Genomic DNA, 25,575 nt, shown 5'->3' on the forward strand with positions numbered 1-25,575 from the left:
AAGCTGTGTCTTAGTTTGGGGGGCAGAACCTACAACTCTCCCTCTACCCCATGTTCCACCCCTCCCTGAAGGCTTGCCAGCTGCCTTTCCAACACTCTTAATGGTGTGTTTCACAGTTTGTTTGCCTTGGTGTGCTGGAAAAATCTGTGTTTTGTTCTGTAATGTAATCTGTATTTATGCAATATAGATAGATAGATAGATAGATAGATAGATAGATAGATAGATAGATAGATAATTTTATCTATGTGTATTTGTTTAATGTATGTATTTATGTAATAAATAAAATATATGAATGTATGTAGTATGCGTTCCTGAATAAATTCTATATTATAATATCCAATATATGTTGTGCTTCCCTGCACAGTGAATGGAATGCACACTGTGAGAGATCCACAGATTTCATTTTTGGAGGAAAAGAATCAAAGTAGACTAACAAAAACAAAAAGAGGATTTTGGGGGAGGAATACATTGAAAGGAGTGAATGAATATAATTATAAAAGGATATTGAAAGTAGAAGGTATTGGATCCCACTTGCTAGGAACAGGCTAGCAAGTGGGAAGTGATAGTCTTTCTCTGATGCTGCTGAGTTGCTGGAAGACACAGCTCAGTAACTGATCCCAAGGCAGAAAGCTCAGTTCAAACAGTACTGATTTTATGCTGTTTTTCCGTTTCTCCCCCAGAGCACAGGGGTTGGAAGGGACCTCAGGCAATGATCACAGTCACTGGCCAGCTACACAGTCAATATGAGAGCACTCCTTCCCCACCTTCCCCCTCCATCTCCTTAGTTTATGTTTCCCTGCAAGCAAGCCCAGATTCAAAACTCAAAACATTTAGAAACTTTCAAAATGTTTCAAGTGCCCTTGTTTCATTTCAAGGCTGTTTCAATGCCTTTCTTTCCATTTTGATTTTGTTGTTCTGAGTTCAAAATGAGTTGAAATAGCACCGAAATGAAACACCCGGTGACATTTTGCATGGCTCTAGTGTCCAGCTTGAGATAATTTCAAGCTTGATTTTCAGAAGGCTGGTGCTTTTCACAACAAAACAAAAATGTGAAGCCACCTTCTTAATTTTGTCTTCCGTTATTTCCTCCAAGATTTTCCTCCATTATGTAAAGTGTTTCCCAAGATGAGGAATTCTTCCATTGTTTCAAAATAAACTAGTAAACTATGCAGAGCAATATACATCCAAATAACAGAGAAAAAGTTAATGAAACAGAGGACTGGATTCTGATTTAGTCATACTCTTTCAACTTGACAGTATCAGCATTATCCCCACAATTTCCTCTTTGACTGGCATATTAAATCAAGTTGAAAATTGCTTCCTAAACCTAACACAGTTCAATAATCTAGATCATCTTTATGTTCGGGACAAACTATTTCCTTCTGGCTCTAGCTAAATAATCTGTTTTGTATACTCAGATTTTGTCAGATGCTATTACAATCAGTCTCTTTGTCAATATGTTTAGCCCCCCTCTTCCTTCCCCTCAAACGCACACTCTGAACCAACATCCAAAAACCAATAAAGCTACAGTATGTTAAGATAAAAGGAGCTGTAAAGCAATAAAGCAAAGAAATTGCATAAGGACAATGCCACAGCATCTTTAACTCAACGATCCTTCTCTGAAGGTACTTTAATATCACAGTTAAATGTGAAACTTGAGTTCAGGTAGACAATGCCAAGTGCCCAAACTAAGTCAGGTACTGAGAAAAGTGTAGCAACGCCAAGACAAATCTCTGCATAGGCAAGTTGCCTGTTTACTTAAGGTTCAAGATTAATTTTGCAGGCCTCAATGAGCTTGTTGCTACAAGTAGTATCTATGCTACATCATTTAAAGGTAGAATAGGTATATCTGTCCAAACTGCAGTCACACCTTTGACTGCACAATGGACATACAATTTTTATAAAGTAACTAAGTGGGACTAAGACAAACAATGTAGTAAAATTCAGTAAATTAGTCTAAAAGCACTTGCAAGTACACTTACAACTTGTTTTTTATTGATGGTTTATTAGTTTACTGAAGGATATAAGTGCACATATTACCATATACCTATGTAACCTGGAGAAGCCACAGTTTGCAGCTAAAACTGATCAACTCCCAATAGGACCCATTCTGCCCTCAGCACTTTCCACTGAGAGGACCCCATGCTGGCTGCTGTTGAATACTTTTTGAAATTTTGTTCACTTAATTATGGTCTCTGAAGGTATGTCCATAAGGTACAAGGAAGCCTCTGGTGCTGCATACTCCAGCTCTGGACCAGGAAGCAGCTCTGCTGAGAGAACTGATATGGTTATACCACTTCTGACCCTAGAGCTAACTCAGGCTATTTCTTCATATACTGTATATCAATAATTCATGGTATCTCTTCATATACTGTGTATCAATAGTTATAATAAGGTTTCCCAAATACCCCTTGCTAAAGCAACCTTTTAAAAAGAAAAGCATCTCAGAAATGTTGAGACACCCTTTGTGTCATCTCCCATCATTAGCTACCATGCCTATTTTCTCTGTAGTTGGTTTTTTTTAACTTTTACCAAGCTAAGCTAGCAATATAACAATGTGATACTCATCACTATAGCATCTTAGTATCAATTTATTCTTACAAGGCTTATTTCAGAAAGGGAAATACCATCTCCATTTTGCAGGCTTGAGACTAAGAAGATTCAGAGGTGCTTTGTCTAAGATCACACAAGAAGTCTGTAGCTAAGCAAAAAAAAACCCTTTTTCTCCCAAAATATTTTGTCCCAATTTATATGTGTTTGTGTAGTGTACACAGAGGTGATTGCACAATAGCTTAAAATGAAGTCTTACTCTTGTATATTGTGGGGGGTGGGTATAGGTTTGTGGGGAGCTGTGTGTGTGTGGATATAATAAAAGGCTTAGTATTTCCATTTGTGTGTCTGTCTGCCTGTAATGCTGGGGGCCAATTACGCATGTGCCCCAGAGAGGGCGGGAAGTAATTGGTTGCATGGGCACCACCCCCTCAGGCAGGGAGCTGGAGCCAAAGCCAGAGGCAGATGGAGCCCTTAGGCTTTAAAACTGTATTGACTTGCCATGACTCCTGTCAAAGCTAATAGGAGTCAGGGGCAGTAGGACCCAGAAGGAACCTCAGCAAGACTGAGCAGCTCATCCCCACCCCACCCCAGAAATTGCACTCCCTGCTACCTGGCACTGTTGGTACCATATGGCCCAGCTGCATTGCAGGAGCAGGGAGCAGGGAGATGTATATGTAGGGTGTGAGTGTGTCTAGTGTGTGTGTGTGTTGTGGGCATGTATGGTGTGAGTATGTTTGTTGTATGTGCAGCCAGGGGCAGAGTGGGAGGGTGGGTGTGGTTGTGCAGCCAGGGGCAAAGTGGGTGGGTGTAGTTGTGAACCCAGTGGGTGGGTGGTTGTGGGTATGCAGCCAGGAGCAGAGCGTGTGTGTGTGTGTGTGTGTGTGTGTGTTCATAGAATGAGTCCCACATGCACACCCCACACATGCACCCATATTCCCCTTGCACTGCCATACATACAGACCCCCACATCTATACCCCCTTGGATAGCCCAGGCACCTTCCCTCTACACACAGTCCCTCACAAACCCCATATCCACCCACACCCCGGATATCCACACACACACAGCTCCCCACAAACCTATACCCACCTCCCACAATATACAAGAGTAAGACTTCATTTTAAGCTATTGTGCAATTGCCTCTGTGTACACTACACAAACACATATAAATTGGGACAAAATATTTTTGAAATCAAATTAATAAATGCAGTAAATGTTTCATTTTTATAATATAAATTGGCATTTTTCTGGTTCCAAGTTGGCACAACCCCTTGCTGAAGGGAGTATTTCCGGGGGCAAAGGGACAGACTTCTGGTGGTAAAGATCAGAGGTTAGGGGATGGGACTTCTAGTCAGAAGATGGCGACCAGGGAGTTGGGCACCTACCAAGGGGCTGAGCTACCTATGTGGCCTTTGGCAGCTTGCCAAAACTCAATAAGTGGCCCTCCACCCAAAATAATTGTGCACCCCTGGTTTTCATGGCTGGCCCCAAAAGGGTGAGTGGAGGGGGGCATGTAAGCTCTTTCTGAAATGCTCCGTCATTCATGACGGGCAATTGGCTAGTAATCTAAAAATCTATATTTACAACATCCAACCATTTTTTTTTAAATCTACACATTTCTTAATTCTTAAAACCTTCAGACACCATTAACTGACTCCATCTTTTTAGACTGTGTTGTTCTTTTATTGATAGTTGTTACAGGTTCTGTGGGCTCTGGACCAGGAGTCAGGAGAACAGAGTCACATTCCCAGATCTACTTCGAGATATAACTAAGTCATTAAATCTCTGGATCTCATATTTCTCAAACAGAAGTAAGAAGATGCATTTACTTCCCTTGGCCACATGTATACGAGATGCTGACTGTGCGGCCATATAATTAGTAAACGACTATGCAGTAATTCAAGTTATTGAACAGTAGCGCTGAGGAATGGCCTTTGTGTGACTGATTGTGCCGTAGCCCAAGACTACTGTGCAGTAGTGTCGCACATGTTTTCTGGCAGGCAACACTACTGAGGAATAGTTTTGGGATACTGTGCAGCCAACATCTTGAGTAGACACGGCCTTGGTAAAGTGCTTTCAGACCTGTACCTTAAAACACTGTATTATTATTGTTAATTCCCCCCCCTTTTTTTTCTCAGTACTCCCACATGACACCCACATTATGGGATGCTGCAATTTGTGACACATATCAGTGAAGGAAGTTTAGAGAAAAATGAAATAATTCTACCATCAGCCAATGCTCTGTCATTCATGATGGGCAGTTGGCTAGTAATCTAATAATCTATATTTTAGGGGTAGGCTGTAACAACCATTACAAGATTCTTTCAGCAAAATCAGTTCTATCAACAGAAGCTGTAGAGTGTTGGTGTTCTGTATCTGATACATCTCATGAATCATAAACCGCCAGAGACTGCATAATAAAATTAGTACCCTGATCATAGTCTCTGTGTACCTACTGAGAGAGAAGATGTCTGCAAGCTTTTTAATCTAGCAGACATGGCATAATAGGTACCAATGGTTGGTAGTTAAAGGGAGGAATATGCAAACTGAAAAAAGACACAATTTGAGATGTGAATTTAGTAGTGACTGTAATTAACTATTAGAAAAATTTACCTAGGACTCTGATGGCTTAATTGACATTTTAAGGTCAAGAATCAGTTTATTTTCAAACAATATGCTAGAGCAACCACAAGTAACTGAATCTCAGTGGGTGATATTCTATGGTCTGTGTCAGAATAGGTTATTGATCAGTATGGTGCCTCTAGGTCTTAAATCTGTGAATCTATGGGGAAATTTCAGTCACATTTTTGTAACAGCCTATCTCATTTACACATTTTTAATGAATTAACATTTGGTAAAGTGTCTCTCCATGATCTACATACTAAGTTCCTGTTTTTGTTTTAAAGACAAACACATACAGTGTTTTTACACAATGTCTGAAGAGATGATAAGTTGCTTCCTGGTGCACCTTCTTTGATTCTTCCCACTTGTTTCTAGAAGCACCACCCCTGAAGGGCAGATGTTATTCAGTGTTTATTAAAGTTTACATTAAAGCTGTGCATAGAGACTGCAATCAAGATGTGGGGTGATGGCTAAAAATGTCGTTCAGAGGTTTGCTTTGGAAAATTGGCTTATAGGTAAAGTAAATATGCATTAGAACAATGGTCCAGTGCAACAGCAAGGGTAATTGATTTTTAAAAGCCTGTTTGTGCCTTCAAGGCCCACTGTGTTTGACAGGCAAGCAGCAAGTAAACACACAGGATGGGAAATTGAAAACATATACCACACCGTTCCATAACATATGAGAAGGTGGCACCAGGTCATAGTGCCCAATTGCAGAGCCCTTGGGATTTTTAGCTTTGGGGAACAGACCACATTAAAAGACTAGTAAAGCCCAAATTAGGATGTGAGCATGTAATGGGTTTGTGAAACAAAGAAATTTGCTGACAGGATAAAATGTGGACAATATGATGGCCACAGGGAGACCAATCAGCAATGCCCAAAGATAAAAAGTCATCAGAAGAAAAAAACCCCAAAAAATAATAATAATAAAAAAAAAAAAATTCAAAGGCATAAGGAGTCCCCAAAAGGAGGACTCAAGGCCACTATAAACAAAGGAAATATGACTAACCTAGCCTGTCTCACCCACCTCATGGGCAGGGATAGGGCTTCAGGCTCCAACCTCCAGGCTGCTAACATATAACTTTAAAAAAAACCCCTCAAAGTAATGCGTGCATACTGGCCAAACATACCTTAACTTTGTGCAGCTCTAAAACTGGTAAATATAAAACTTAAAAAAAATACTATAAGTATTCTTATCTGCTATCACTGCGTATCAGTAAAATTTGTCTATTATCAAATTAAAAGGCCATGGTCAGTCTAAGGGTTTGGGTCCACCCAAAACAAGATATTTGGGTCATAAATCCAGTGCTGATATGGGGCCCATTGTGCAAAGCACTGTACAACCATATGCTAAGGAAAAAAAATATTACCTCAAAGAACTTTTAGCCTAGTTAAAGTGACAGACTAAGGAAGAAGAGAGAAATAGGTAAAAGGAACAGCTCAAGGCAGTTCAGAGACATTGGGTGCATCTATATGTGTGCTTTAATGCACAGTAGCTTAGTTTACTGTGCATTAAAGTGTCACATAAAAGACATACAATTATGCTAATGTGCAGTAAAATAGGCTACTGTGCATTGTCACTTAAAAACCATGCACATTTGTTACTGTGCATTAAGGCAGCCTAATGTACATTTGCTTAGTACCTCACTTTGGAGGTACTAAATATAATGTGTGATAGGAAAAGCACCTTAATGCATGTGTAGATACTCCCAGTGTGGAAAGAAAACCCTATATATCATGACATCAAGTCTAGTGTCCCATCCACTGGAATAGTTAACCTGCTCTTGGTAGTGGGTCCTTCCCCACCTGCAATAACTGTATTGTAGTATTCATAAGGAAAATCTCTGGGTGAATTAACTGGTTTTTGGAGCTTCTTTAAAGTCAATGAAGGTATGTCAGTTTATACCACCTGAGAATCCAACCCCATGCTTCTATGTTAACATGGGTAATCATTTCAATGATGTTAAAAGGTGCTGGCACTTTGTTACTGCAACTCTTGTTTTGTTGTTAATTAGGTACCAACAGTGGTACAAATCAAATTTATTTCAGAAAGTATGCAGGCTAATTCATCGTATGAACAGACAAAAAGTTTTAGTAGCTTTTCATAAAAGAAGGGATGGGTAACATTTTTTGTAGCAGATTCACTTTATCCTCTGAGATTTTTTAAAGCAAATAAAGAGAAGATTGGGTTAGACAATTGTATGGTGTTTTATAAGGGATGAATAGAGGAGTTTTCATATTAATTCAGTAAAATCTACCCTTTGTTCCTATCTCAGTATGCCAAGATCCAGAGGACAGAGGTGCTGTAATAATTGGGCTATGTGTGGGCAGCATATGTTTTTTAATGAATCTGTAGTATTTGCAGATTAATCCAGCCACAGTTAAAGAATGTTGCTTAGTCTTTATTTTGCTAGTTTTTTCAATATTTCTTTTAGATATTTGCAAAGAATTTAACAGACTGTAGTAGAATTAAACATGCAATCAAATGGTAAAAAATAATGAAGCCCCATTTACACTTTGTATTTTTGTAATGGATTTAACTAGGATTGTGCAAAATTTTGGCAGCTGTTTCATTTCTATGCTGTTTTGGCTCATTTCAAGCTTGAAACAGCAAAATCAAAATGAAATGAAGGGCATTGAAACAGGCTTTGAAATGTTTTGAAAGTTTTGAAAAGTTTTGCGTTTCAAAGCTGAAGCTGGACTTTCCTGCAGAGAAGCAGAAAGTAAGAAGAGGGAGTGGGAAGAGAGGCAAAGGACACAGTGAAGGTGCATCTTAACACACATGCTGGAGAAGAAGTTCCTGCAGGAGACAAAAGAAAGGCTGTGTCCCAGTTTGGCTGCTGAGATGCTGCTGGTACTACTGTGCTGCTCTTCACAGAGTTATTATTTTACCTGTTGTTATTTAAACTGCTGGACTGGCATGAGGCTGCAGGGGAGGAGGAGACCTCACTGGGGCACACTACCGTGTCATGTAGAGGCCCCAGCACCAACCTATCTCTTTGAAAGCTGGTAGGCTTCATGACCTCAGCAGGTGCTACCATGCTTGTAGTTTTCACAACTCTGTGCCTTCACACTTACAAGTGACACAATTTTTTCTTTCAAGAATTCGAGGTGCAATTTAGCAGAAACCCCTGCACCTATCTCCTTGAATCATAGCTGGCTTCATGCCCTCCAAAGGGGCTACCATCTCTGCTGTTCTCATTCAAATCTCCCCAAAATGGACAAAGTTGTAGGCAGTTTTGTGCTTCCCCATTATAGCCTATGAGTGAAATGCTGAAACAGTGAAACAGTTTCAAAGAAATGAAATGGAACAGTGCTTCAAAATGAAATGAAACTCCAATCAAAACACTGTCCCATTGAAACAGTGAAGCAGAAGTTGAAATGAAACAGTGGTGTTTCACACAGCCCTAGATTTTACCCTCTCCAAAATCAGATAACTGCACAAAAAACATAGGTCTCTCTAATGCTACATCTGTACAGGAATGTCATATCCATCTTGATTTCTTGCTCTAAGTGTTATGATTTAATGTTATCAACCACAGTATATCCATACTTTTTTGTTATGCTGTTTTAAAGTCCCTTCTTTGTCATTTCATCTATAACAATTTTGTACTTGCTCACACTAACCATTCAGTAGTCTAGACAGATACCCCAAAGTGTAATTTTTTACAGCTTAGATGTATGCCTAGTAGAAACTACAGTAATTCTGGGACTAATGTCAAACTTACATGATTCTTTTTTTGGCACCCATTCATTTTGCCAGTCATTTCTTAAATTAATTTCTGAAAGGCTGCAGGGGTGACCCATTGCTAAATGTCATTGCCATGACAGTTATTACTATGAACAGGGTAATGATGTATGTGAATTTGGAGCCAAACAGGTGGATGGATTTGCTTTTGCCATTTCCAGGGTTGTTGGTATCACATCACAGTGACTAACGAAGGAAAAAACCCAGGAGGATGAAACCAAGCAGAGAATTTACCTGGTGTAGCTTTATTAGGTAGGATACCTCTTTTGAGCAAGGAATGATAGAAGAGTGTGGTCAGCAGTGGCAGCAGAACTTCAGGATGGCAAAGTTCTCTTCCCTCAAAATTTCACCACTTAGAAATGTATTGTTATTGCGGTCTGGAAACTTTTCACTTCCAGTTAGTACTGGTCAGTAGCTATTGCAATGGAGGACTCCAATGGTATGAGGGACTGCTTTTGTGCTGCATTATAAAGGCTAGCAATGCAAAAGAGGTTATTGACAGCTTTACGTGGATGCTTCAGAAGAAACTATAAGGACTATAGCTAGAACATGTATCTAGTCTTTGTCCTTTAACCAAACAAACTAGAAGATGCTATTTTTTCATGTTACTGCAAAGACTACAGGAGCAGGCACACTAGTATTAGGGTGGAGTAGTCTGAAAAGGGCCATGACAACAGAAGCTTCAGAAACTCCCGTTTGCTGGAATGAGCAAAAGAATGTTAATTTCAAGACAACTAGCAACACTAAGTTCAGTGACTGACCTTTGTAATCAAAAGTATTTTGTTACAACATTTTCAACAGTGTGCTTTTACAGCAGTGGTTTTCAAACTGTGTGGTGCACCGCCCTGGGAAGCATGAAGTAACATGGTGGGGGCACGATGCAGCACAGGGTGTGCGGGCAAGAAGTTTGCAAGAAGCCAGCACCTCTGCAGCCTCATGGGGGAATATCAGGGTGCAGAGCACTGGGCAGGTTCTGCCTGCACGCTGCTGCACCTCTGAGAGCCTGGCATGGTCAGCGGGCAGCCTAGAGCCACAGCAGAGCCAAGGCAGGGGATGCTAAAGCCGTGGCAGGTGGAGCCCACTCCATCGAGCTGAACTGAGCCAAGCCCCTACAGCTGAGGTATGCCCTGTGCTTGGCTGTGCTTCTCCTCTGGGGTGAGAGGGGAGGGAGGGTGTGAACAAAATTGTAATTCAAAGGGGGACTCAGCTCAAAAAGTGTAAAAATCACTGCTTTACAGGACATGTTTCCTTTTCTCAAGTGTTCTGGGAACCAACCTTCAGAGCTCTTTGCCTTCATGGCCCTCTGTTGAGTGGAATTCAATATCTCATTGAAGAGATCCTCTCCAGGTGACCCATCACCTCACTTTTTGAGGTTCATCAGCCTTTCTTCAGGACATAGCTCTTTTCTTTGTATAAAGCTTAGCATTACTAGTACTAAAGGAAAATGGAGAAAAAAATCACAAGTGATTATTGATCTATTCCAAGGCACCATAACAACTACCCACAATGTTTCTTTTCCTTCAAATTTAGGATTCCATTCCTATCTTCTTTTCACACTTTGGAATCATTTTAGAAATGGTAAGACATTTTCCAAATTACTTCCATATTAAATATGCCCCATTAGCAAAGAATGGGTCTTTGAAGTCTATATGAGTTTCAGGAATTTGGGAGACAGCAGGGGGTGGGTTAGTTAACTGCCATGAATCCCTGCAGAGTCGCCTTATATTGAAGAGTATAATCCTGAGGTCCTCAGAAGACATACAACGGTCCTGCACAATAAAAGACATTGAACAAACTGGAAACATATGTGATTTTGCTATTTATTAGCATGGGGATTATCACCGTTGGTGCAGGAATGCAAGGGAAATGCTAAGTATAAAGGCAACCCTGAGGAAGTGCCCTTGCCTTGTACTATTCATGCCAAAATAAAATGATATTTTTTCTCAACTTTTATTTTTATGGTATGTACAGATCATCATACAGCACATTGCAAAATTAATAGAAATATTTGATAGAAGTTCAAAAACCAAATGTTTTGCAATGGGTTAAAATCTCTTTAAATTTTGAAATATCTTTTAAGTTTGATATGGGCCATTTACCTTATGAATCCTGAGTTTTATTTAAAAAATGCATGCCTTAATGAAGCTGTAATCCAATATATATATTTATTATTTTTTTGTATTTCTGCAACTTACATTACAAGAAATATATACTTAAAGCAATGCATTTGATTTTTTTAGCATCAAGGTGCCAATAACTGGAGTAGGGTTTTGTGAGGAGGAAATAGTGGTCAATCTGAGAGAGGCAGCAGCTCAGGGAGAAGAACAGGGAGGCACAAAGTGGCCAATGGCATGGAATCTGTTAAAGGCAAGAAATAAAATTGTAAAGGGTGAGATTCTTTTCCACCTAAGTGAACTTAGGTGTCTAAGTGCAATTCTATTCCACTTTGTTCAAGTCCCTAAAAATCCGTTAATGCATCCACCTTTGATAGCATGCTATCATCTGAACCTTAAAATCTAATTACAAAAAACAGTTAAGTGGGTGACTCAACCTTTTATATTAACAGTTTTTCAAGGGGAAGAGGATCACATTTAGGCATGGAAGTGTAACCAGAGAGGTCAGGGTGGGGCAGGGGCTCAGGCAGGCCACCCATGCTGGTCAAAATCATATGACTGTGACCTGGGTCCTGGGGCACCAAAATATAGGTTAATTGCCACATTAAGGGCATGGTATTGTAGGCACAACTGGACTGACAATTGGGGTTGGTCACAACCACCCACTGTGCCCACAAGGCCTTGATCTTGATGTGGCACTGATGTTCTGATTGGGAGTGCCTGCACTCTTGCATCCCACCCAACAAGGCCTTATACATGTGGGCCCTTGAGCCCCCACCTCGCTTGAACTGCCAGTGCACCTCTGTATCACCCCAGAGTTCCATGAAGTCACCAATCTATTTCTGGCTCCACTTGGGGCCTCAGGCGAATGGCATGGGCATGCACATGCTGGTGGGGGTAGGCCTGGATAGAAGGAAGATATTATTCTGCTGGGGCCCTGCATGGCTGTCCCTCTATTGCCAGCCCTGGGTGGTTGCCAGCAGCACCCAGTGCAAAGGCATGGCAAGGGAGCTGTGCAGCTGAGGCTATGCCCCACAGCAGGTACAGGGCAGACTGCTGGGGTTTGAAGGGAGCAGATGCTGCTAACCTGCAACCAGATGAGTGCTGAAGACAGCCCTGGGGTGCTGCCAGGGCTGCTAGGGGCTACAGCAGCCTGTGGCAAGTGCTGTTCACCCTGCTGGCCAGGTGGCACTGCCGTGGCAGCTGCAAGGCTGAGCAGGGCCATGCTCCAGCACAGATCTCCAGGCAGACAGGGACAGCAGGGTTGTGGCATGCCAATGGGGGAACAAAGGGCTATCTAGGGGCTTCCATAGATGTAACCCAGCCCTGGACCAGAAGAGGCTCCCAGCCAGGAGCCTAGTGCCAGGCCAGACCCAGCAGTATTTATGAATGCAGTAACTAATTGTGTTTAAATTTGCATATGCATAGGGCTGTGCTAAATGGCACTGTTCCATCCCAACTTCAGTTTTGAGGTCTGGATGGAACACTGTTTTATATTGAATATAATTTTGAATCGAAACACCCTGACTGTTTTGGTTCATCAAAACAGTGAGACTGTTTTGACTCTGTTTTGACCATTTTGCCAGACCATTGGGCTGGGGAAGGGAACTCAGCCCAGCTAGGCTGAGTTCCCAATCCCAGCCGGGGGTGAGGAGGCAGCCCAGGTGGCTGACTTCCCAGCTCATGCCAGGGGTTAGAAGGCAGCCCAGCTGGGCTGCCTTGCCATCCCCCATGCTAGATTGCACAGCGGGAGGGAGTCAGATCAGTCCTCACCCCCAGCGGGATCATGTGCTGGGGATGAAAAGTCAGCTTAGCTGGGATGACCTCCCATCCCCAGTGCTACAATCAAAATGTTTTGACTTTTGAAATGTTTCTGCTAGCCTTGTTTTGAGGCTATTTTGACAGCCTTTGTTTCATTTCAATTTTGCTGTTTTCACCTCAAAATGAGTCAAAACAGTATCAAAATGAAACGGCCATTGAAATTTCACACAGCCCTAATATGCAGGTAGCAAATTTAATCATGATTAGCTATTTTTACTGCTCATAAAGGGCATACACATGTAGACGCTCACCAATATTATGCAGTAACTTAGGCAACTGTGCAGTAATGTCTTGTGTAGATGTGCCCATTGTGTGTGGGCATGATACAATTTAAGGTGAACTACAATAACTCTGTGACATCTCGTATATCAGTCTATGAAAGGAAAAATCATTCTAATTTTAAATCTACTAATCATGCAAAGTGTGAGGAAAAATCTGGGACAAAATATATGTTTCCATTAGCAAAGCATTTGTTATAATTTCATAGAAGCCAATAGGACTTTCCATACTGGATAAAATCAAGTAAGTATTCACTGAATTGGGGCTTTAGGCTCTGATCACACAAGATGCTCAGAGTAGACACTCCTATTTCAGTGGGGTTCTGCACTGTTCAGAGGTCTGCCTTTGAGGAACACATTTAAAGATCAGTGAAAAAGTTGCAGTACCTCTGTCCTTATTCATTGAAAAACACCCAAAATGTATGTCCTTTCCTATCAGAACCATTACACCTTAAAGAAGATGAATCCAGAAATCATCACTGTTGCTTCTCACTGTTTTAGATCTGAACAAGAACTTCAACCATGACCACCCCTAGGTTTTTAGAAAGTTTGGAGCTAGATCCAGTTCCAGATATTAACTTAACAGTGTGCTTCCACCTCCATGAAAAACAGAAAAAAGGAAATAACTTTTCAGAAATACACAAGAGACATGCAATACACTAAGGACTAATATGAAGCCTGTTGAAGTCAGTGGAAATACTCATGAAAGCTGTGGAAGTTTTTAAAAATTGCAGAATGGTGTGTGTGTGCATGTGTGTAGGGGGGAAACTGAACTCCTATTCCACTAAAATGAAAGCATCAGACCTAATCATCATTAGTTCTGCTGAATATTGTGGGGAACTGAAAGGGAGAAAAAATAACCAACATTTTGAAATGCCAGTATTTCAATTTATTTTTAAAACACAGGATTTTTTTGGTCTTTGTGTGTGTGTGTGTGTGTGTGTAAAAATACTCAACACATAAAATACATCCATTTTTAGACCAGAATTAAATTTTGTAGGGAACATTTCTCTCTCTCTCCCCCCCTTTCTCTTTCTTTATCTCCTTTCTACTTTCCAGCTTTAGTCCTATGATTAGTAATCGAGTTGATATAGATAGTGTTAGGTTGACAATATTTGGATCTTGGGGAGCATTGAGCCTGCAGCTGAATAAAAGGCCTGTGGCCCAGTAAAGCTGTTAACTACAAGGCAGAATGATATATTAAAAGTAACATTGCAAGATGCTTAGGCAAGCATTTTCCTAACAATGTAGTAGTGTTGTAAAATATATGGTTTATTGTGTAAGAAGAAGAGGATGCATCCACCGGCTATTATTAGGAGATAAGCGGAAGCAAGACCTTAGAGATGATGAAAAAATCAGCAAGAGACCGCAAGTGACCGAAAGAAGCTGGGCTCAGGGTCTTAGTCATGTGCTCATGGCAAAAAGACATGTAAATAAGTGAAATGCATAGATAATCCCATGCTAATAAAACAAACAGTAAACAGAGGTGGAGCTTGAGATAGGAGGGAATATGGGTGGAACAAAGGAGGGACAAAGGTGGAGTAAATGTTAATGAGTATGAAACAAGGTGTATAAATGTGGAAAGAACTAAGGTTCATGGTAGCTCCCCAGTTTGTTGGAGCTAGTCCAAAGCTGTTTCCATCTTAATTAAAGCTGTTGACAAGCAATGTGTGCAGGTAATGCAAGATGGCATCGATCTGTTTTCTCCCTAGCCATTGGGCATCACATGGATTCGGGGTCTAACAGATAGATAGATAGATATAGTGGTGTTTCATTTAAATCACAGAAAAATATGGATTTGGGGTTACTGTTTTTTAACTGAAAATTGGGAATATTTTTAAATCAGAGAAAACTAGGATCCCTGATGATTACTTATATTCATTCCAAATAAAATGTATTGAAACTATGATCTGTTTATCCTTTTCCCAAATAAATATAGAAAAAATAGGTAAACAACAGCATAGTTATGGATACTGTGAGAAACATGCTACAAATATCACACTGAAAAAACCAGACTGTTAGATCCTGATTACCACTGAAGTCAGTTTGAGTTATGGAATTAATTCCATTTAAATTTGTTAATCTAGACATTGACTTAAATGACAAAAGACTCAGGCCCTTAGACATCCAGGTGGATATTTATACTTGCTCTGAATCCCACAAAAAGATTAGAATAAGTGAAGGTCATACTGGTTTCCAAAAAAATACCAAAACAAGACAAACAGAGCAGAGAAATAAGTTGTTGTTTTGGAAATCACTTAGAAGTCTAATAACAGGTATAGCCACTTCAATATCCTAACATAGTTTCTAAAGTTCTTAACACCAGTAATAAATACATACTACTATAATACAATTAGTTTCTCAGTACCCTGTGTGTGTGTGCATATTTATTTTTCTCATTGTAATTCCTGAGGTGAAAAATTCTTATAAAAACAGATACAAACTAATCCACAGATTCATCAACAATTTGCACTTGCTAATGGTGCTTAACAGACCACAGTGATTGCTGTCCAGAATCCTTCTAAGAGGCAAAACAAACATCTAAATTATAACTTTATAACATCTGCTTCCTCTAGGGGGGGATTTGTATGGGCTTTGACAGATGCGAGAGTTCCGAAGAATGGCTGTTACAAATGAGCCAGCTAGCAGTCTTGGAAAATGCAACCATTGAAATGAGCTCCAAACTGAGGCAGAAATAACACGCAGCTGTTCCTTCTGACTGCTGTTCAGGAGAGAGTTGGTATCTAGTGATAGAGTTAATAGAGTTCTTTCACTTTGCATACCACCTGGAATATGCAAACTAGCAATTTAATTCTTATTTCTGCTTATGTGATGTTATTTATAATCTTTTAAATAGAAAACCATGTGATAATCCAACAATGATTTTGCAAAAATAAAACATCCAACAGCTAGTAAAGTCCAAATGCAAATATTGTACCCAAAAACATTTATTAGACCTACATGATACCTCCTATAGAAGTTGTAGTATTGCACCTCGTTTCAGTCTATTTCAGGGCTTTTTTCAGGGCCTTACAGATGAGCTTCCTATTTAAAGTAATTGGTGGCACTGAATCTGGGTATCCTCTTAAGATGGTGTCATACATTCAACTTAATACTTACTAAGAACAGATGAAATGCAAGGTGATGCATGTTCAAGCAGTTTAACACATGTTAAGTGCCCTTGTGGCATTGTAAAGTTGTTCCCTTTCATGCAAGGATTATCTCCTAACAGGGTGCATCTAAATGTGCTATTAAGGGGTGATTGTACACATAACAAATATTGTCCTTTTGTGGTTTAATTGTGTTGTGCTGTACACATGCGGGTTTTTATTATTATTATTATCATTTAAACAAGTTTGTTACGTTGCAAAGTAAATCACACCTGTATATAGTTTAGTTTGCAATGTAGCTATTTGTAACTTTGCAGTCTTTTGAGAGCTCACCCCACCCTAACCCCTGCTGCAGGAGAGGCAGGCTGAAGGCAGAAGCGGAGAGGGGCCCAATCGTTTTTCAAATTTTTAAAAAATTTTTTGCAGAGCCTATTCACATCTCCCACAGCTGGTGGTTAAGCTGTCAGTGGGTCAAGCGGCTCCTGAGCTGTGGGGGTCCCCGGACCTTCCTTCCCTGGTGGTAGTACCCCCTGGGGCTGCTAGCAGGCCAAATGCTGACCCAGCTTGGGTTTGGGGAAGAGTTGGATTGGGCTGGGGGCTGCCTCTGAGCTGAGGCAGCACCTGTCTGCTAGGTGCCCGCCTGGGTGGCCCCAGGAGTTCTGCCACTGTGGAGGTAAGGGCAGCGTCTGCTGCAGCTCAGGACTCACTGGCAGCTTGCTCTCTGGCTGTGTGAAAGGCGGGCAGGCTACGTGGAAAAAAAAAGTGGTGAGGGTCTGATCCTTTATTTTTCTGTGGAGCCTGCCTACCTCTCCCACGTCCATGAGGTAAGCTACCAGCAGGCCCTGAGCTGCAGGTGTCCCCAGTTCCTCCCTCTATGGCAGCGGCACCCTCTGGGGCCATGTAGGTGGGTGGCTAGTGGGCCGGTGCTGCCACAGCACAGAGGCAACACCCAACCCAATCCAACGCTTCCCTGAGGGCAAGCTGAGGCAGCATCTGGCCTGCTAGCAGCCCTCTTGGGTGGCTGCAGCAGGGTGGTGCTGCCACAGAGGGAAGAAATAGGGCCACCCACAGCTCAGGGGCTTCTTGGCAGCTCATCCTCAGCTGTAGGAGATGTGGGAATCTGCAAAAAAAAAAAAAAAAAAAAAACATCAGTCTCCTTGCTGTAACAGTGACAGAGCCCCCTAAATTGAAGTGGCGTTTTTAAAATCAATTTAAAACCTACCATTTCAATTTAGGCAACGAAGCCTGCATCATGTGTACAGGCACCCAAGGTGATTGAATAAACACTGGCACACTCATTGCTGGATTTCATCCTTCCCGGCCATGCTGTCTGCACATGCACCCAGGACTACAGCACACTGAGCCAGGGCAAAGGAGCCCTAGCTGTCAGGAGGCTCCAAGGGTCAGCCTGCCAGTCCACAGCTACTCCAACATGCTGATTGTTGCTGACTGGCTGGGAGGGTAAAATGGGCCATGTTTAAAACCATGGTTTTTCCTCAAGAGCAAGAGAATGGGCCCTTCTGCCAATGGTGGGGGACAATACAGGGAAGAACACTCCTCCTTCTTGTAAGAAGTTCCCCAAGAGGAAATAGTGTCACAAAATAAAGTATTTATCAGCATTTCTTCCAGGATGGATTACTATCTGAACTGAAAGAGAAATAACTTGTAATTCCACATATAACAACACCATCTCTGGTGCCTCCTGTCATAATGAATATATTAGAAACAGAAAAGATAATGCTGTGAGACATATATTTAGTAAGGAAGACAGAAATAAAAGAAAACAGGTTTGCTCAATGCAAGTCATTTAGTTATGTAAAAGAAAACTTATGGTCCAACTCTGTTGTCAGTGAAAACAATGGGAATTTTGCTAATGACTTTATGAAAGTAGGATCTTATTTTAAACTTTCAGAAAATCTGCAAGTCCATGTAAGCCTGTTGTGATGTCCATGGACCTCTATTGATGCCTATAGTTGTGAATTATCACCCCACAGCAGCCAAATAAGAGCTAGGGAAGAAGTGTGCCTCATCAGGATTTTTCTCAAACACAATATGTTCTAGCATAACCCCCACAGTGCCACACGTAGATCAGGGGATAAAGAAATCAGGACCTAACCTTTAGGCAAGTTTTGTTGTTAAGGGACTTCAGCCCCCTGATGAGATTCTGAAATAAACTGTCCATGTTTAGTTTAATTTTACTGAACTTCTTAGGGACAGTATAAGGGAGTTAGATGTCTATTTCCAACTGAAAATCCCAAGGTGAGATTCTCTTTAGTTTTCTAAAGTCAATAATATAAAATGATGTTCTTATCCAGTTCTGATAAAGACCATATATATTTTAATATTCAACTATTCCATGCAGAGCTCTAGCCTGTTATAATTTTCTGGTCTCTGCTCATTTCTTTTTAACATCAGCATTGGGACAGAGCCCTTTTTATGGTGGTTGATAATTTCTGTTTCAGCTAGTTATACATAATGTTACAGCAGTCTACATACCTGCTTGAGGAAAAGTTGTATATCTTTCTCTTCTTCATTTAGGATACATAAATCAGATGGTTTTGCAATTTTTTGGCAGATACATGAAGATTTTTGGATGATGCACTTGAGCCCTGGCTTGAGGAGTGTGCTTGGTTGCTGCCAACATCATTTGCTGTGTCTTTAGTATAGATCATTTTAAACCAGTTTCACCCAGTCTTCATCCCAGCAGTGTCATTAGGCAGGGAACCAATGGGGAATTTTCTAGTTCCTGTTCATGGGCTTCCTATTTTGATGGACCCTTGCAGATGGATGGGGAATGAAAAGAATGATATGGGAACTTGGATACTGACTTGCCTTCACTACTGATCCTTGACTAAACCATTCCAACCAAGTGTCTATCTAATCTGCTCTGGAAAATGTCCAAGGAAGGAGATCCCACAATTTCTCTACATAGCCTCTTCTAATACCAGAACACCATCATAGTCAGAAAGTTCTTCCAATCTCTAACTTAAGTTTCCTCTGCTAGTTTAATGCTATTGCTCCTTGTCCTGTCCCCTATAGCCACACAGAAAAGCCTATCCCTGTCCTCTCCGTAAATTGCCTTTCAGGTATTTGATTTTTTTTTCCAAATCCTCCTTCAGTCTTCTCCAGACAAAATAACTAGTTCTTTCAGCCTTTCCTTATAAACTTTTCCTCTCAGACCCCTAATCATTTTTGTTGCCCTGCGTTGAATTATTTTTAAACTGCCCATATACTTCTTGAAGTGTAGGGCTCAAAACTTGACAGTGGGTATGCCTACATGTATTTTTTAATGTGAAGGAAACTATTTTTGCTGCACATTAAAGCTTCACATAAAAAACCATGACATTACTCTAATACACAGTAAATTAGTTTACTGTACACTAAGTGTTACTAAAAAGCATGCAAATATGCAACTGCTTATAAGTGCAGCCTAATGCATATTAATTAAGTACCTTACATTGGAGGTGCTACATTTAATGTGCATTATAAAAAGGCGTATTAATGCATGTATAAAAACACCCACAGTACTCCAAGTGAGGCCTCTCACCAGTGCTGAATACAGAGGAAGAAACACTTCCCTTGATTTTTAAGTGACACTCCTGTTAAAGCAACCCAGTATGCCATTAGCATTTTTTATTTTTTATTTTTATTTTTTTGCAAGAAGAGCACACTTTAGGCTTATATTTAGTTTATGGTCCACTGTAATCCCCAGGTCCTTCTCTGCAGTAATGTAGACTAGTCAGTCATTCTGCAGCCTGTGTTTATGTACGGAATTATTCTGTCCCAAATGCAGGACTTTGCACTTGTCCTGATCTGACTGTTGAGCCTGCTTTGGTAAAATGTGGACCATTTCTCCAGGCTGTTCAGGTCATTCTGGATCCATCCTACTTGATCTCATCTGCATATTTTAGCCAGAGGAGATGTTGAGTCATTGTGGTGGGCAACTCCCTCCTGAAAGGAATGGAGGGAGCCATCTGTCATCCAGATCCTACAGTATGGGAGGTATGCTGCCTGCCTAGAGCTAGGGTTTGGGAAATCACAGTGAGGCTTCCAGATGTAATCAGGCCCACTGACTACTACCCCATGGTCCTCATCCATGTTGGAACTAATGGTGAGGCCCAGAGTAGTCTGGGATGGGTCATGGCTGACTACACGGTTCTGGGAGACAGGCTTAGAGGCGCAGGGACACAAGTAGTCTTCTCATTGGTCCTCCCGGTCAGCGGCCATGGCCAGCACCACGGCAATTGCATTGAGGTCGACTCACAGCTTTGGAGCTCGTGCCATCTTACTGGGTTCAGCTTCCTAGACCATGATCCATACTTCCAGGATAAGACCTTGCTGGGACAGAACGGCCTACATCTTTCCGAAAGGTAAGAATGTGTTCTCTTACAGTTTGGCAAACCTCCTATGTAGAGCTTTAAACTAGCTTTGTTGGAGGATGGGGATGCCAAGTTCAGGACAAAATTGGGTAGGACAAGCCACAGACTGCACAATGGAAATGAGTACTAAGGTAAGTATTAAGGGGCCCACTAAAAATCAGGATAAGGGAATACTAAGGGCACCTATCGGGGGGGTTTAGGTGTCTCTATACTAATGCTAGAAGTATGGGAAAACAAGCAGGAGGAACTTGCACTCCTGCTCGCAGACAAAGATCCCAACCTGGTTGGTCTAACAGAAGCCTGGTGGGACCCTACCCATGACTGGGCAGTTGGCATTGAAGGTTACAAGCTATACAGGCAGGATAGATTGGGGAAAAAAGTGGGGGGTGCTGCTCTATACATTAGGGAGCATTATACAACTTCTGTAATAAAGATGGGGACAGAAGAAGGTCAAATCAAAGTCCTATGGGTCAGATTACAAGAGGGTAGGGGTGAAAGGGACTTGGTAGTGGGGATCTACTACAGACCACCCCACCAGGAGGAAGAGTTAGATCTAGAATTCTTAAAACAGCTCTCAAAGGCAGTACACTCAAAACACCTAGTTGTCATGGGTGACCTCTGCTGGGAGGAGCAGTTGGCCAGGTCTGCCCATTCATGTAGGTTCTTAACCTGCATACAGGACCTGAATCTAACACAGGAGGTATGCAATCACACTAAGGGAGGTGCCTTACTTGACTTGGTGCTGGCCTCAGGGGAGGACTTGGTGGGGGATCTACAGATACAAGGTAACCTAGGGGATAGTGACCACCAATTGATAGGATTCACTATCTGGCATATGGTGGGAAAGACAACTAGTAGGGTAGTAGTCCTAGACTTCCGGAAAGCCAACGTCAATGATCTCAGAAGATTCGTTAGGGTAGGATGAAGGAGCAATCATGTCTGTGAGATGGGAGTCCAAGAAGGGTGGGAGTTCCTCAAGGCACCGATCCTACAGGCACAGAGGGACACCATCTAAGTACATGTAAAGGGAGGCAAAAGAGCCAAAAAAAACCCCCTTGGCCCAGCAGGGAAATCCAGGAGAGGCTTCAGAGGAAAACAAGAGGCCTGTGGGAGCAGGGGGCAGCCACCACAGAAGAGTATACCTGCTTGGTTCGTGCTTGCAGGGAAGCAGTGAGAAAGGCCAAAGAAGATACAGAACTCCAGTTGGCAGCAAAGATTAAAGATAACAAAAAGTCCTTCTTTAAGTACATAGAGAGTGTGGCAGAAATGCCAACGTCTGTGTCTCCCCCCAGGAATCTGTCCCTGCCAGCGTGAGACACTGGGGTTGAATTCCTAAGAGAGGGGGGATTTTCCTCCCTGCCTATGTGAAAAAGGCCTGGTGCTTAGGGTGTGGTCCCTCTGGTCACCTGAGTGGGAAGAGGAAAAGCCCCTGCTCATCTGCCCAGTTAACCAGTGATGCTTTTTAAATTGGTTGGCCAGTTGCCAACACTGCTGGCTTCTATTAGACTGGGCTGCTGAGGTCAGAAAGGCTATATAAGGGCCTGGTCCAAGAATAAGAAGGGGAGAAGCCATTTTACCAGCATAGCTCAAGCATCAGGACACAGCGAGAGAGTCTGATCCATCTGAAACACTCTCTCTCCGGAAATCTCAGAGCCAGATCTCTAGCATCTTCTGAATGATACTTGTAAGTGTTTCTAGAGAGCTAGTCAGCTCACAGTGATGCATTTGTCTATCAAATGGTTACCTCAGCCAGATTGTTTTGCTCAATGGTAATCCCTTGATAGTGCTCTACCTTTTACCCTATTCTACCTCACCCTGTCAGGAGCAATAAAGTTCTCCTTTGTGACTGGTACAGGAGACTTATTGAGGGGTGGGTTTAATTATGCCTAGGAGGCCCCTTGGGTCTGCTGACTAAGGGAGACTATTTTTGCCCCTGACTTGGGGAGGTATCCCAAGTTCTTGTATTGGGTGGAGTACCTGTAGGACTATTAGGCCTGTGTTTCCCCGAGGACACTGGATCTAGACAGTCCCTTTTCGGGGTGGTGGCATCACATGTTACCTCCAGACTCTGCAGTGGGGCTCGAAAGGGGGCCTGCCAGGGCTTAGGCACCCCTGGAGAGACACGTGGAGTCCGGAAGGTGGACGGTCATAGTGAGGTGGGAGACTTAACACAGGAGCTCCCCCTACTGGCCCACCACAGGGAGCAGGAAGAAGGTGCAGGGTAATATAGGGCCACTACAGAATGGACTTGGGCAACTTGTAACTGATAGGATGGAGATTCCACAACTTAAGTTGTGGAATCTCCATCCTTGGAATTTTTTAAAAGCAGGTTAGACAAATACTTGTCTAGGATGGTTTAAACAGGGATGCTCCTGCCCTAAGCAGGGGTTTGAACTACATGACCTCCTAGGCTAAGTACAGACCGTCAAAAAGCCCAAGGCTGAATTGACTCAATGTTTTCAAGTTAGTCTAAACTGTGTAGATTGAACCCATAAACAAGTGAACAGACATTCACTTTTGATTCCAGAAATGCAACCTCATGCCTGCAGTGGCTCTGGCTAGAAGCCAGGGCATGCTAGAGCATGCCTTTATGCTCAGCTGGAGCAGACATCATGGGCCAAGGCTATCCCATCTACCCCGCTGGGGGGGCGTGGGAGAGAGAGACTGAAGGGAAGGTGAAAAGTTTCCTAGGATGTTGGGGAACTATGAGTTAACTTGAATATGGAGGGAATTTGGGACAGAAAAATCAAATCAACCAATTTAACTTAAATCAGTTGAGCCTGATACTACATCCAACCAGGTTTATCTTAAATCAGTTTCAGCCTTTTTGAAAATGCCTTATGTGCACTGAACTTCTGTTGTGTTAAAGATTTGAACTGGCTAACGATTACCTAAACTGGTTTATATATAATTTCTGTCTCTATCCATAAAGTCCCTCCCAGCTTTACTATTCTATAATTCTATTATTTTAAACCCACCTAACACTTTCCATTATAAGACTCTTTTCTTCAGTTGCTTATAGCTTTTCTCTGCTTTAACTGTTTAGGTTGAAAATCTTCAACATTTTGGGCATTTCTACATATCTTCAAGCACAGTGCCGTGCTTGCCATAGACAGGTAGATTTTGCCGCTACGTTGCCATAGAGGCATGCTGTACCTAGAGAGCGCTCCACAACAGAGATGTAGCTTACAATCACATGTAGACACATGTAACCACTATGTCACTGTAACTCACTGTAGAGCATCGTTATGTCACCGTAGGGTGATGTGTAAGTGCAAACTTTGAGCCACATTTCAGCATTATGATAGTTCAATTAATGACCTAACTAGCAGCAATAAAAGGTAGTAGCCTTTATCCCTGTTGTCAACATCTGTTCCTTGATGCCACAGTACCCTGCCTGTTGCCAACTCAAGGCCAGGAGAAATAATTGCAGTGAAATATCCTGGTTGAAGCACACTTAGGACAAATCCTATTCCACCTATTAGGTGCCTAAATGGATTAGGTGCTTAAGGGTGGTATCACACATTCAAATTAACATTTACTGGCCATGCCTACATGAGATGCTACTGTGCAGTGGTTACTGTGCATTTATTTAGGATGTGTTTATAGAATTAGTAAATATATGCACAATAACCTGAGTTACTGTGCAGTAGCACTGGCATCTTTTGTGATGCTACAGCCAAGGTTCCCTCTAAGGTGTGTATGCACATGGCTGCCACAACTAAAAGTGTGGCTGCGCACAGCCTTTTCAAGGATGTCCACCAGGAGAGGCTGGGGTGGGAGCCTGGTGCAGGCTTCGCTGGCTCTGGGGAAGTGCTCTGCTCCCCTGCATCAAGGCTGGGGAGTGCAGCACTCAGGGAGGAGCTGCTGCCTGCCCTGAGTGAGACTCCGCCGTCTCCAGGACACTGCTCCACTCCCTGGCCCTGATGCCACATGCCTCCTTGCTCCCCAAGGCCATGCAGGGGAGCAGAGCAGCGTCCCAGAGCTGGTGGAGCCTCACTCAGGGCAGGGAGCAGCTCCTCCCCGAGGTGAGGCAAGGCAGGGATGGAGGCTGGGGCGGGGGGCTGGAGCAGGCTGTGCTGGCTTGGGGAAGTGCTGCACTCCCCAGCCCTGATGTGGGGGAGCAAAGCACTTCCTTGGAGCTGGCAGAGCTGGCAGAGCCTGCACCAGCCCCCAGCTCCAGCCCCTGGCTTCTGGCTCTGGCCCTTGTCCCCCCAGCCCCCAGCTCCAGCCTCTGGCCCCCAGCCACAGCCTCCAGCCTCCAGCACCCAGCCTCCAGCCCCAAGCCTCCAGCCTCTGGCCTGACCCTGCTCTTCAACCCTGCCCTGCTCTCTCGGCCTAGACAGCCCCGTTCTGCACCCCGTGCTGCCTGCTCCCACAGCTCTGTCCATCCAGCCCCGCAGCAGGGACCCTCACCACAAGTCGAAAAGGACTGAACTCAGAGCCTCATCCAAAACAAGCATCTGTGGAAATCAGCCCCTGGGCCCTGGTTTAATTTGGCTCTACAGAGAGGGGGGATGTAGTGCATGTCCTGCTGGCTGTGTACTGAGACCTGTCCACTCCAGCCCCTTCAGGGGGCCCAGCTGCGTGCTCTCTCAGGAAATGGTCTCAGACTGCCATGATGAATTGTGGCACATTGGCCCCCAGCAGTGATCTGAGTTGGGACTAAAGGACACAGACAGAGCAAGGGATAGTCATTTGTCAGGCCCTTAGGGGAGGGGTGGACAGACAGGCTGGAGTGGACACACAGAGCTCGTCTCGCTAGGGCAACTGTGGCAGAAAGCCACCTTGGTTTCTCCCCAAAAATCTCTGCTCTGTGACACTGTGATTTAAATCTCTGTGCTGTGACCATACAATTAGGGTGGGCCCAGCACACAGGGGACCACACCCTCAGCCTGTCTCTTTAGGAAACTGGAGCTGGCTGCATTCCTGAGGGAGGGGGGAAACCTGCT

The 25,575-nt window shown here is 42.8% G+C and overlaps 1 long non-coding RNA gene across 1 annotated transcript; it reads right to left on the reverse strand.

Annotated features, from left to right (window-relative positions):
- Positions 1–5,884: 5,884 nt before the first annotated feature.
- Positions 5,885–22,821, reverse strand: LOC109301004. Its single transcript, XR_002098401.1, has 3 exons — positions 21,872–22,821; positions 7,096–7,101; positions 5,885–5,894 (listed from the first exon to the last, which is right to left on the reverse strand). It is a non-coding gene; the product is annotated as an uncharacterized LOC109301004 (long non-coding RNA).
- Positions 22,822–25,575: the final 2,754 nt, after the last annotated feature.

Source organism: Gavialis gangeticus, unplaced genomic scaffold (assembly GCF_001723915.1).
Source record: "Gavialis gangeticus isolate Ggan-Ray unplaced genomic scaffold, GavGan_comp1, whole genome shotgun sequence".
NCBI classification, from domain to species: Eukaryota; Metazoa; Chordata; order Crocodylia; family Gavialidae; genus Gavialis; species Gavialis gangeticus.